The 13964-nt window shown below is 37.6% G+C and overlaps 1 protein-coding gene across 1 annotated transcript in view; it reads right to left on the bottom strand.

Annotated features, from left to right (window-relative positions):
- Nucleotides 1-13964, bottom strand: part of LOC150106277 (cGMP-specific 3',5'-cyclic phosphodiesterase-like) — a 474780-nt gene that overhangs the window by 179931 nt on the left and 280885 nt on the right. The gene's annotated exons all lie outside the window — the stretch shown is intronic.

Raw genomic sequence — 13964 nt, 5'->3', positions numbered from 1 at the left:
TAGTGGTGGTTGTGGGAACAAATGATTTAAGTGGACATAAGGAGCATGTAAGGGTGAATATCAGGAGATTATAGAGAAGAGTGAAAAATAACAGTATGGCAGCAAAGGTTGTCAGTGTGTTGCCAAGATCTGACAATGAGCTGAGATGGAGAGCCAGAATCATGAATGATATGCTAGCGGTGCGGTGAGGAGAAGGGAGTACAATTTGTGGATGTATGGCATGTGTTTGAGGGAAGAATGGAAATATAGAAATGTGATGGGCTGCATTTGAATGGCTTTGGAGTGAGCGTACTGAAGAAACTGTTGCTAGCAGCATGTGTATGTATGATGCAAGCAAGAGATCAGAACTAAGAGTCGTCTCTTAATTCCAGGATAGCAGTGTATGGAGATTCATTAGTTAAAGGATTAGTTAATGAGACAGTCCATCAGATATGTTATCCAGGAGGGAGAATGAGCAAGAATTCAAGCATTGAACATGAGAAGGAAACAATATCATGAAGTGAAAGATCAGGAGAGTGGTATTGAAGAGACAGAAGTGCTTGGCAGTGGAAACAGTAGTAGTATGAGAGATGAAGAGAGAACAGGAATGCAAGAGGAACAGGAAAGCAGCCGGGGTGGATAAGGCATAGGGACAGTGGATCTTGAAAGTAGCAGTGAATGTCTATGGAAATGATCGGTATGGAGATGGAATATATTGTGATGTGGGAGGTAAAGTTGACACTGAGCAGATATGCAGTAAGCAGTGATAAAGGTGATTGAGCAAGGCCAGATGTGGTGGGGAAATCACAGCCAAGTGACTTGGATAGGATGGTTATAGATCTGAAAATGAACTGCTGTTTTTTTTTTCTTTTCTAATTCACCAGGTGTAATCATGGTGAATTAGAACAAATGCCAGAACTATCAGAAATAAGGGAGATGAAATGATATCACCGATTGAATTTATTCATTCCAAAATCAATGGAATAAGTGAAACATGGCTGAATGAAGATAATATCCTAACAGAAATAGAAGAATACAGTATATTTTAAAAAGAAAACAAAAGGGGAAGTGCTGCTGCTGCTGGTGATAGCAAAGGAATTATGTCCACATAAGGTAGACATGAAAGAAGGAAATAGTGGCAATGGTTATGAAGCAGTGTGGTGTAAAGTGGAGGAAGATGTTGCTATAGACCAGGGAATGCGGAAGGTGTTGGTGAAGAAATGCATAAACAACTTGGATTAGTGAACAAGAAAGGACAATTATTATTATTTTGTATGGGGGTTCCCCTTACCTCCCCCATCCCTTAAGATGAGTTGTGCCCTTCTAATGAGAGAAGAAGTATGTATTTTATGAGTGTAAATCCATTTGTGTTCACAGGCCAGTTTCCCTGTTCTAAGGGACAAAAAAACCTGACTTTCCAGGTGAAGAAAAAACATTTAGTTGAAAGAGGCCAGATAAAGGTTCCTTACATCATGGACAGGAATCAAACCCAGGTCTTTCCAACCAAAGGGCTTCGTCTATAACGAGTGAGCGACGAAGGCTCTAGGATAATTATTATGGGTGATTCTAATTATGGTGGTATTTATTGCAATGAAGAGATAGCATTTGGAAATAAGGAAAATTAATTTCTCAAGCTCTTGAGAGATAGCTATCTCAAGCAGCATGTAAAGGAGGGCACACAGGGATCAACAGTTTTTAGATTGCATCATTTCATCAGAGGATGAAATTCTGAGTTGGGTTTTGCACTTTTCTCCAATTGGTGAGAGTGATCATGAAGTGTTAACCTGGGTTGTAGTTAGGTTAGCCACATGCAGACTTCTGTGAGGAAAGGATATACATGTGGAAGTACAAGGCTGTTGATTATGACAAGCTTAGGAAACAGATCTATAGCATGGAATGAGGAGTTGAGCAGTAAGGAAATAAATGGTGCTTCGAAACTGACAAAGAAATACATAACAGTAGCATCAACGTGTGAATGTATTCTGAAGGCCAAAATGCTGAATAAGGCAGGTGTAAAATGGATGAATGAGGGGCTTAAGCATGAAATCTGGAAGAAGGTACTTTGGAGGCAACATAAACAGAATAATGGTAATAATCAGTTACATGAAGAGTATAAAGAACACACCAGGAAAATGATTCAGTAAGTACAAGCAGAAATTGGCAAACAAAGCAGAGAGTTTTTTAGATATGTGGCAAACAGAAGGAAGAATGATCATGGTAAGATGATGTTAATGGATGAAAATTGTAGAATGGTAACTGCTGCAGAAGACTTGAGATATTTAGTAAACAATTTATAAGGATGTTTCATCCTCATCATGAGGAACTTAAGAATAAAGGACATAAGCAAGGATGGCTTAATTGTGGGTGAGCAAGAGGTATTTGAGGAAATAAATAACCTTGATGTCAATAAGGCGATAAGATTTGATGACAAATCACCAGGCATCTTAAGGGAATGTTCCAGGGAACTGGCAGTAGCATTGGTATGCCTGTTGAAAGTCTTACAACAGCATAGTTTTCACAGGAGTGGAAAGAAGGTAAAATTGTTCCACTGCATAAAGGTGGTGATAAGGTTGTGATAAAGAGAGATAAATATACAGTGATGTACTTGGATTTTGCAAAAGCTTTTGATAGACTGCCATTTAGATGTTATTTAGAAAGGTGTGGGAGAGCATCTGGGCCATTTATGTAGCATAGCCAAACAACAGGTCTGTGTGAGGAGGAATTTAGAGCTCTCTTCGAAAGTCTCCATGAAGTACTTAGTCAGGATGAAACAAAAGTACAGAGCCCATAGCACTTCACTATTTGTTAACAGAATTTCCTTTGCCAAATGAAGTATCTTGAGTTCATGGCGAAGTCAGGCTATGTAACATAGCCAAATATCAGAATTTCCTCCCAATATCTGCTGAGATGTTGGGAGGAAATTCAGCTCAATCCAAAATGTCTTTAAAGTGGAAAATCGGTGAACAAAAAGAAGATTGGTAACACATCATCACAGATAAATGACATATTTTGACATAATGACATTTTTTCTGTCATCATTATGTCATAATACAGTTCCCATGTCACAATTCCAGCAGAACCTGGAATTGTGCAATTTTAATTCATCATTACTTTTAACAGGCTAGGAGGTGACATCTTTAAGCCACCCATGCAGTGATTTGATTTGTGTGTTGATGTGCTGAAAGTCCAGAGGAGAGTAAGTGGAATAAACTAAGTAGAGGCTAGTTTAAGTGTGTAAACTAGCCTCTAATGTAACTGGTGTAACCCTTCATGTAATTGATTATTAGAACTATAGTGGCATTATCCTTATCTGCTTTTGTATTTATTCTTTTGTTGTTCTTCAATTCTTATAATGATGTCTCAAGTTCCTTGTGGTAGCGGTTGCTATTAGGTGATTTAGCCCACGTTAGGATGTGAACTAGATTCATTCTAATACTTTTTGCAATATTTGAGGGAAGGCTGTAGATCCCTTACTCAATCTGGATCATAATTTCATTTGTCAGTATATTTCTAGATGTGAGTTCTTAGTTACGACTGTGACTGAGGACACTAATGATTTCTGGTTTGAGGGTGAAGGAAAACAAGCTGACTGTGGTGTTTTTGGTTGTGGTGGTTTTCTTTTGGTTGTAGAGACTTGGAAGCATCATTTCTTAATAAGCCTCCTCTTCTAAGGCACTTATGCTGGTGTCAGTGAGTAGAGAAAGAGTGGCACCAATGAAATATGCTATTTAGTGTCTTCATTCATCAATTCACAAGAACTGAACTGTGTCAATTCTGGTGAATAGATGTGGTAAAATTAGCCCAAACAAAATTGTCTAGAGTGCATGAACTAAAAACAGATGTGTTATATATGTACTATACTTTCTCTCTCTCACACACACTTTCAGATTTTTACAAAGGTACCACAACTCAACCAATTTATTATTAACATTAGACAACCATGGAGTCAAAATATTCATCACAGCAGATCTCCAAAGCACAACAGATCAACAAAACTTGCATTAAACTCATTCAATGTTTCTACACTCTTCCTGCAAAAAAAACTTGCTCCTAATCCCTTCTTCACATTCTCCTCATGTAACTTCCAGAGATTGCTTCTATCCCTCTCTTTCCATCCATCCATTCCCTGAAAAATCTACTCCACATTAATCGAGTAACAATCTCTGATCAACTTATTTCTCAATCAAATTTCTTCCTCTATTCCTCCTCTTATTCACAAGGCTCTGCAGTGGCATTTTCTCATGGAAGCACCAACTTAGTCAATTATCTCTGACCACTCTTCAACATATCCTCACCTCTGTGAAATCTGGTGACCATATCTACACACAATTATCTGTACATGGCTCAATCAAAGTATTACAGAAAAGAACAATAATCTCTCTATATCAGCATGCCAAGGTCCTCCTCATCAATGCCATAATCCACTTCATTGCATAATTTCAATAATATGTCCCTAAACTTCAGATCCCTGTCCACCACTGCTCCTAGATCACTCATATCCTCCACCTCATTCACAATTTCCCTAATAATTGTATACTTTGCATCCTATCCTTGTTGCCTGCCAAATTTCAAAAGCGCATACTTTGCAAGAATGAACTGATAACTCCATTCACTTGCCCAATCATGAAGTCTATTCAGATAATCATTCAGATTGTTCTGTAAGGCCAGACATGCTCTAATTCTCATACTTCTCTCCAACTTTGCATTATATGCAAACAGCTACATATCTTTAAACCTACTCTAATATCATTAACATATAAGTTAAACAATAATGACTTCAAATGAGGATTCTATAGTGCACTCTAGCGAGTTCCCCCTTTTTGGGATACAGCTCCCTAATCCATCTGTGATTTAGTAATACCCATTTGACAGCCTATCACTCATCAAAATTCACTAATCTCGTATCTAACACCATCCATTTCCAATTTAGTTGCCACCTTATCATGTCACAGCAGACTATCAAAGGCCCTTTTGTAGTATCTACATATACCGCTGGGTATATGCATCTCCCATGTCTAATGCATTTGCCACCTTATTTAGATTAATAAAACTTTCTTTTAATATACTCATGCTGAGAATTACAGCTGTTATCAACCAAATTCCATATCTTGGAACTTGTCACCTCTTCAACACCTTCAACCACATGCACAGATTATCCTATTATTTGTAGTATATCTTATCAACACCTTTGTGGAGTGGAACAATTTCATTCTTTTTCCACTCCTTTTGGGTTGTCCAGTTACAAGACTTCTTAAGAGATGTGCCATGGGCCATTAATTCCCTGGAGCATTACGATAAGATACACACTAATATGTCATTGCCTTACTGACATCATTTACTTACTTCATCATGGGAAGGGCAAGAAGGGAGTGGGGGGGGAGGAGTGCTACTCATGACAGCAAGGGAATTATGTCCACACAAGTTTGAGATATAAGGGGGAAAAAGTGGCAGTGGTTTTGAAGTAGTAGTGTGTGAGGTGGATGTTGAGAGAATGAGATAATTGGTTGGGTGTTGCTACAGGACAGGGAATGTGGAGGATGGAGATAAATGTACAGGCAACTTGGCTTAGTGAGCAAGCAAGGGATGATCATTATGGGTAATTTCAATTATACCAATATTGACTGGAATGAAGAGAATCATTTGGGAATAATATTATCATCATTATTCAAGACCGACATGGAGTCAAAGATTCATTTCTCAAAGCACACACAACTCATCATAGTGCTTTAAATGCATTCAAAACTGCAGACACCATACTCTCAGGCAATGTATTCCAATCATTCACAATTCTCTATGCAAAAAAATCTTCTCACTCCCTTGCTCTCACTCTCCTTACACAGCTTCCAGGGATGACCTCTTGTTCTTCCACCATTTTATTAAAAACCTCTTCAGAGTTAATCCTATAACAACCCCTTATCAACTTGTATGTCTATCATGTTACCCCTCTTCCTCCTATCCACTACACTCTGCAAATTGCATCTTTTCAATCTTTCTTCATACTCAATGTTCCAGAGACCAGAAACTACCTTAGTCAATTGATTCTGGACTGTTTCCAATATCTATTCATCCTTTTGAAAACCAGGTGACCAAATCTGTGCACAGTAGTCTATATGAAGACTAATCAAGATCGTATACAATGGAACTAGAATCTTCGTACTTCTACGAGTCAGTGTCCACATCTTTGCAAGAATTTATTGTGCTGTCCTCACAATTTTGCAATGTGTTCTCTGAACTTTAGATCCTTATCTAACATTATTCTAATATTTCCTATTTCCTCAATTTCCAACAATGCATCACCAGCAAGGGAAAATTCCACATCTCATCTATTCAAGTCTTCTTGTAAGGCCACAACATCTGCTCTACTCTTCATAGTTCTTCCCAACTTTGCATCATTTGCAAACAATTAAACATTCCCATTCAAATCTCCCAATATCATTAACATACAGGTTAAAAAGTGATGGCTCTAAAACATACCCCTGAGGCACACTACTAGTAACTTTCCTCTTCTGGGATATTGCTTCCTCCATACACAACTTGGTGATACCTATAAGAATATTAATCTCCAATCTAATGCACTAGTTTAATACCCAACTCCATTCACTCTAGTTTGACTATCAACTTATCATGTGACAATCTATCAAAAGCCTTTGCAAAGTCTAAGTATACTACTGTGTATCCATCTCCCTCATCCAATATGGCTGTCACCTTATAAGTAAGTAAATTACTAAAACCTGACCCATGAACTCCCTTTGGCAAATCTGTGCTGTTCATCAAAGATAATACCACTGTTGTCAACCTGATATTGGATCCTGGTTCTCACTGGCCTTCCCAACACTAATAACATCACTTGACACACCGATTCACCTAAAATTTGATGCTCATGTTCCATCACCTTCCTTATGAAGCAGTACAATCTTGCTTTCCTTCCACTCCTTTGTAACTTGACCGAGTGTAAGCTTCATATTAAACAAACGAAGGCAGATGTCAACTGAACATTCCTTCAAAATACATGCACCTGAAGTATCTTCAGGCAGTAAATTGCTTTGCTGGTTTCTGAAAAAATTTGTACTCTCGTTTCTCCTTTGTTCCATTCGTCTTTTTACAGTAAATAGATGATTCATTTACATTTCTGACATATATTCTATTGCATTTTGTGTATTATTTTTTTAATTTTTGATTTTACCAACATTCTGATAAATTGTTCATTAATACTAATTGGCCACACTGTTATATTGGTAGGATAAGAGATAGCTTGCTTGCTGGTAAGTACAGACTCCGATTGAAAATTTTCTTCAAACCCTCTTGATTTGTTTCATTTACTTCTTTCTCACCTTCTATGTTTTCCACATTATTTTGATGTTCTTCATTTTCACTTTTGTCTCCTCCTGATACTGATGCCAATGTTTCGCTTTCATTCCTAGAAGTTTGAGGTACAACTTAACTTGTATGAAATTCTTCACTTCCTTCATTTTCAGAAGAATGTAGAAAGACAAAATTCCTTCCTTTTGACTATTTAACTGTTTTTCCTTTTCTCTGAGTCATTTTCTTTTACTAGCTCTGGATTTAAACTTTTTTGGCATCATTATGTATTATACTCGAAAAGCGAAATAAATATTTATTAAATCCAAAATAAATATATAAATAAATAAATAATAAAATAAATAATTACTAAAAGCTAAAAAAATACAAAAATAGAAACAGTAATATCTTGGTTTTGTTAAAATAAACGAGTAACAGTAAAATAAGAATAATAAATTCATTTAAAAATATATTCTTACCAACTGTGACAACTACTTTAACCATATAATTAAGTATATACACTTGTATACTGCTTTACAAATACTAGCCAAATAACGGTAACTAAACTGTCAGTTGTTATGCGTGCGTACAAAAGATACTTAACCTCCCTACCAGCTGAGGTGGATGAAATATCCAGACTATCATAGCATTTTTCATGGATCAGAACTTCATCAACACCTTTTATCATACAAATATCAGGGATTAACAGCAGAGGGAGGGGGCACCATTTTTGTGTCCTTTCTATAATATCGATATCATCTGCATACACCAGAATATGTATCAACATGTAGAAGATAGTTCCCCTTGTATTAATACCAGAATATCTGAAAACTATATTAAACAATAAGCAAGCTAAAGCATTCTCTTGTTGAACACCATTTTTATATGCGAATCAGACAACATGTTCTGAATTTTAATCTGATACCGAGTGTTTCCCACCATAGCTTTAACTAAGGTAATACATTTGAGGTGTCTGTAGTTCCTTCATTGCAATAAATAATATTAGATCTGGGTATGCTATTATATGCAGCTTTGAAATCTATAAAGAGATCTGTGACAATTCCAAATTAATTACATATTTCAAGTTTTTTTTAATTATATATCTACCCTATATATATAAAATGATAAGCTTTTTATGTCATATCTGTATGTCATGTTTTTTGAAATGTTTTGAAACTCAGGGGCTACCCTGAGTGTCGAGTCTTCAAAATTCGAGTCATCAGAATTCAAGGAGAACCGGCCTACCAGTCTGGAACACAGCGGGTTGGGCGCCGCAGGCGTCGGGGGGGGGGGGGGGGGGGGGGGGCATAACCCCCCTAGTATATATATATATATATAGAAAGTTTTTTTAACTTGGGTATACTATGTTAAAGATACCCAAGCAATTTTATAAGCTAGGTTTTAATCCTTTTTCCCAAGTGCACCTGAATGTAGTTCAAGTCTGAGGCAACTCGTGGTAAAGGTGGAGCAAGCTCTGATCACTTTCCTTAGTATTTCCCCCTAATGCAAGCTCTGCATTACTTCAACCTTGGCATTTATGGGTCTGGTTCCCACTGACAAGACCTCAATAAAGGTCGAAACCAGTCTGTCTGGGTAGTAGCCCTTGCCTTTAATGCATAGCATCATATATCTCTGCAAGGGAATGTGCTTTGCATTAGGGGGGACATACTAAAGAAAGTGATCAGAGCTTGCTCCACCTTTACCACGAGTTGCCTCAGACTTGAACTACATTCAGGTGCAAACGTGATTTATTTGTCTGTTTGCTTCACTTGGGAAAAAGGATTAAAACCTAGCTTATAAAATTACTTGGTATCTTTAACGTAGTGTACCCAAGTTAAAAAATTTCTACATCTCTCATCCTGAGATTTTTATTTAATAAGGTCAAAGCACCTTATGGCAACTTCTTTAGGTAAAATCTATAAGCTCTACATCACTTCAACCTTGGCATTTATGGGTCTGGCTCCCACTGACGAGACCTCAATAAAGGTCAAAACCAGTCTGTGTAGTGGCCCATGACTTTAATGCATAGCATCATACATCTCTGCAAGGGGATGTGCTTTGCATTGGGGGGGGAATACTAAGGAAAGTGATCGGATCTTGCTCCACCTTTACCATGAGTTGCATCAGACTTGAACTACATTCAGGTGCAAACTTGACTTATTTGTCTGTTTGCTCTTGGGAAAAAGGTTTAAAACCTACTTATAAAATTGCTTGGTATCTTTAATATATATATATATATATATATATATATAGGCAACATCAGTGCTGTGGGGGAGGGTGCAGATGAGGACTGAGATGATGATGATTATTATTAAGAGAGACCTCCAGGGAGTCAGGGACTCATCAAGGGAGGCCACCTACTGCACACACTAGCTATCATACTTATTCTTGAATTCATTCACACAGCTTGCATATAACAAAATATCAAATCCAATTGCAATCCATTCCAATCATGCACCAACCTATGAAAGAAAAATCTAGCCCTCATCCCCTTCTTAGCAGCAGTCATTCTTAGCTTCCAAAGATGTCCTCTTGTCCTTTCTCACATTCCATAAAATAAAAAATTCCATCCACTGAAATCTTGTATGAACCTTTCAGAAGTTTGTACATCTCAATTATATCACTCCTCTTTCTCCTGTTTACTAGTATCTGCAGTCTACAAATTCTCAATCTGTCTCTTCATAATCCAATTACACAATCTTGATATCATTTTTAACACTGCAAAGGAGAGTGCACTTTCTCTCCACTGTATCAGAATCACAATGGAAACCAGGAGAACAAACCTACACACAATAATCCAAGTGAGATCTTATATCAAGGCCTTGTAAAAAGGCAAAATGGCATCCTTATCTTTACATGTGAAAGTTCGTTCAACATTGCAACTAACTTTTAAGTAGTATTTTCAATCTTTGCTACATGGTCCTGAACTTCAGCTTGCTATCTACTAACACTCTAAGATCTCTCGGCTGATTAGTTTCTTCTAGCATAATCCCACCAAATACAACAATGGATATCTAATCATGCCAAAGTTCATGACTTTAAATTTACTGACAATCACTGACATCCATTTTCCCATGCCCAGAATTCCAGCCTATTCAAATCATTCTGCAAGTAATGCATATCAGCAGCAATCCTGATTACCGTACCTATCTCTTTGCATCATCAGCAAATAGCTGTATGTCGCATGTTATATCCTTCCCAATATCATTAATGAACAGACTGAAAAACAGTGGGCCAAGGACTGATCCTTGTTTATAATCCAAACCCATATTCTCTAATTTTTGAAACAGTCTTCCATGCTGTATTCTGTCAAAAGCATTAGCAAAATCCCACAGTATCATGGTGTATCCATTCCCCTTGTCTAGTTGAATGGTAACATTATTATAGAATGTGAGCAAGTTGCTAAAACATGACCTTCCCTTAGTAATGTTGTTCATTGAAAAGTAGAGATTCACTGTTAACCCATTTCTGAATGCAAGCCCTAACCAGTTTTTCCAAAATCTTCACCACCACTCCTGAGATACTGATTGGCTGATAGTTGGATACATCGGTCTTTGCACCACCCTTGAGCAATGGGATTACTATACATTCTTTTCATTCATGTGGAATCTTTAATATGAATGTTTAATATGAATCTTCCCTGTTCTGAGATTCATATTAAACAGCCTGATCAAAGGAATAGCCAGTTCAGCTGAACACTCTTTTAGCACTCATGATCATATCCCATTAGTCCCTATTGCTGAATTCTTATTCAGTTTGTGTGCAACAACTCTAATACTTTCACTTTATACACCTGGGTTTCTTCTGAAGAGATAGCAGTGGAATCAACATTGCATACACCAGGTTGATAGCTTTTAGCAAAATGGAACTCATTAGTTGCTTCTGCATCTGTCGCCCTCACAGCAACTGCATTCAGAAGTGTTATTCTTTCATATTTATTCTTTATTTTAGTTGCAGCATATCAATAGAATTCTTGTCACTTGTCTTTAACTTGTAGAGCCAGTTCATTTTCATACTTAGCTTTCCATATAACAGTTATGATTCTTCTGGCTTGCTGCTTATAATTTTCATAACAGACATCCTTATGCACATAGTATTCCTTTTACATCATCCGTTTCGTACAAATTATTATTATTATTATTACGGTCGACTCCAGGGAGTCCTTAGACTCATCACGGGAGGCCCTAAATATCATGTCCACACAACTATTCAACATTCTCACAGTATCTATCATACCTTGCCCTGAACTCATTCACTGTCATAGCACCCACAACAGACTCTGGCAGTTTATTCCACTCATTTACCACTCTAAAAGTAAAGAGCCCAGCTCTTAACACCCTTGATAACCACACTCTTGCCCAGCTTCCATAGATGTCCCCTAGTTCTCCCACCACCAGTCCTGATCTCAAAAATATCCTCTGAATTAATCCTATAGAAACCCTTCAGCAATTTGAATGTCTCAATCATATCTCCCCTTTTCCACCTATTAACCAATTTCTGCAACCCACAAATCTTCAACCTGTTCTCATATGGTTCATTCCATACATCTGCTATCATCTTGGTCACTCACCTCTGGATCCTCTCCACTGCCTCCCCATCAAGAAGAAACCTAGGTGACCAAATCTGGGCACAGTATTCAAGATGAGGTCTTATCAAGGCTCGGTACAGAGGAACAATAACTTGCTTGTCTCTGCTCGTCAAAGTATTTTTCAGGAACCAAGTGATTTGATGAGCTGATTTAGCCACTTTTGCAATGTGTCCCCTAAACTTCATCTCCCTATCCACTAACACTCCCAAGTCCCTGGCCTCATCAATCTCCTGGAGTACAGTTCCACCAATGTGGTATACTGCTGTTAATAATTTCGCCCCAAAATATATAACCTTACATTTTGTCACATTAAATTGACATCCATTCTCCTTAGCCCAGAACTCCAATCTATCCAAATCATCCTGCAAGATTTTGACATCTTCTGCATTCACTATTGCAGAAGATGTCAAAACTCAACTTTTCATCATCGGCGATCAAATGAACCGTTCCTCTTAGATCCTTCCCTATATCGTTAATGAACAAATTAAACAGCAGTGGTCCAAGAACAGAATCCTGCGTCACACCACTAGTCACAGGCCGTCTTTTGGATTCTACTCTTGAATAAACTACTCTCTGATATCTCTCCATCAACCACCCACCTATCCATCTAACCAACCCTATATCCATTCCCATATGTTGCAGTTTACGGATTAGAATTCCATGTGGTATCCTGTCAAAGGCCTTAGGCAGGTCCAGCAGTATCACTGTAAACCCATTACCCTTATCCAGTTCAGCCATCACTGTGTTATAAAACTTGAGCAAATTACTGAGGCATGATCTATCCTTCAGAAAGCCATGCTGTCCCCCATACAATATCTCATTTTCATCAATCCATTCCTGTATTTTTCCCTTGACTATTTTCTCCAAGACCTTAACGACTCCTGATATGCTGATCGGTCGGTAATTTGAAACAGTACTTTTGGATCCTCCTTTATGCCGTGAAACTATTTTCCCCTCTTTCCACACCTTCGGGACTAAACCAGACCCGAGACTCAGATTAAACAACATGGTCAAGGGCACTGATAATTCTTTTGCTTAATAAGATTATGCATCCGTTTGACGCTTACTGTATTTATTCTTCAAACTCTCGGGACACATTCTGATATTGCATCATTTAAGTATTTTTTAAATGCTTCCCATGCACCATCAATATTCTTCCCATCCAGCAACTGATACTGTTCCACTGAACTCAGTATACTCCTCAGGGTCTTAATTTCCTGCTTTTGTAGATTAGCATGTAACTTTTTCTGAATGGAACATTTATAAACTTAGTCACTTCCTAAGTAAGTACTGCATGATCCCTGTTATCAACTGGAGGCAAGGTTATCAACTATAATCAAATCTAACTTTTTGACCTCAAGTTCTTCTGTCACATGCTGCTTGAGGAAGTTGTCTTTCAATAGCTCAATAAATTCAATTTCATTCTTTTTATGACATTTTACTGCTACCCAATCAATGTTTGGATAATTAAAGTCCCCCATTATGATTACTCTTTTCACACCCATCATCTCTATTTGGTGATGCATTTCTTCATCACTACCTACCAATCAACCAGGTCTGTAACCACATCCCACTATGTAGTTGATCTTTTTAGATTCCACCTCACACCAGATGGCTTCAAATTCACTGGCACATGAAATACTGTTAATAGTACTACAATCGCTGTCAATGATGCAAAGATAGAATGTTGACGCGAACCTTGACATATAAGGATAAGGAAGTTATTTTGCCTCTTTTTTTAGACTTTGATAAGAACACACCTGGATTATTGTGTGCAGATTTGGTCTCCGGGATTCCAAGGGAATAAAGAAGCTATGGAAATGGTGCAAAGAAGAAGAGTTATGAAGATTATAACAGGATTATGGGATTTAGATTATGAGGATAGATCATAGATTATGTGGATCACAGACTGTGGTTAACAGGAGAAAGAGAGGTGATATGATAGAGGTCTATTAACTTTTGAATGGATGTTATAGGCTATTGTCTGATGAAATTTTTCATTATATGGAAGGTGGAGAGAGAACATAGGGGCATCCATGGAAGTTTGTTCACAGTCAAGAAAGAGGTAAGAGCTAGGTTTTTCTCTCACAGAGCAGTG

The sequence above is a fragment of the Typopeltis vanoorti genome, chromosome 5 (genome assembly GCF_054136105.1).
Source record: "Typopeltis vanoorti isolate ZY-2024b chromosome 5, IOZ_Tvanoo_1.0, whole genome shotgun sequence".
Classification (NCBI taxonomy): Eukaryota; Metazoa; Arthropoda; class Arachnida; order Uropygi; family Thelyphonidae; genus Typopeltis; species Typopeltis vanoorti.
The sequence above is the reverse complement of the archived record's forward strand: the minus strand, read 5'-3'. Positions and strand labels throughout refer to the sequence as shown.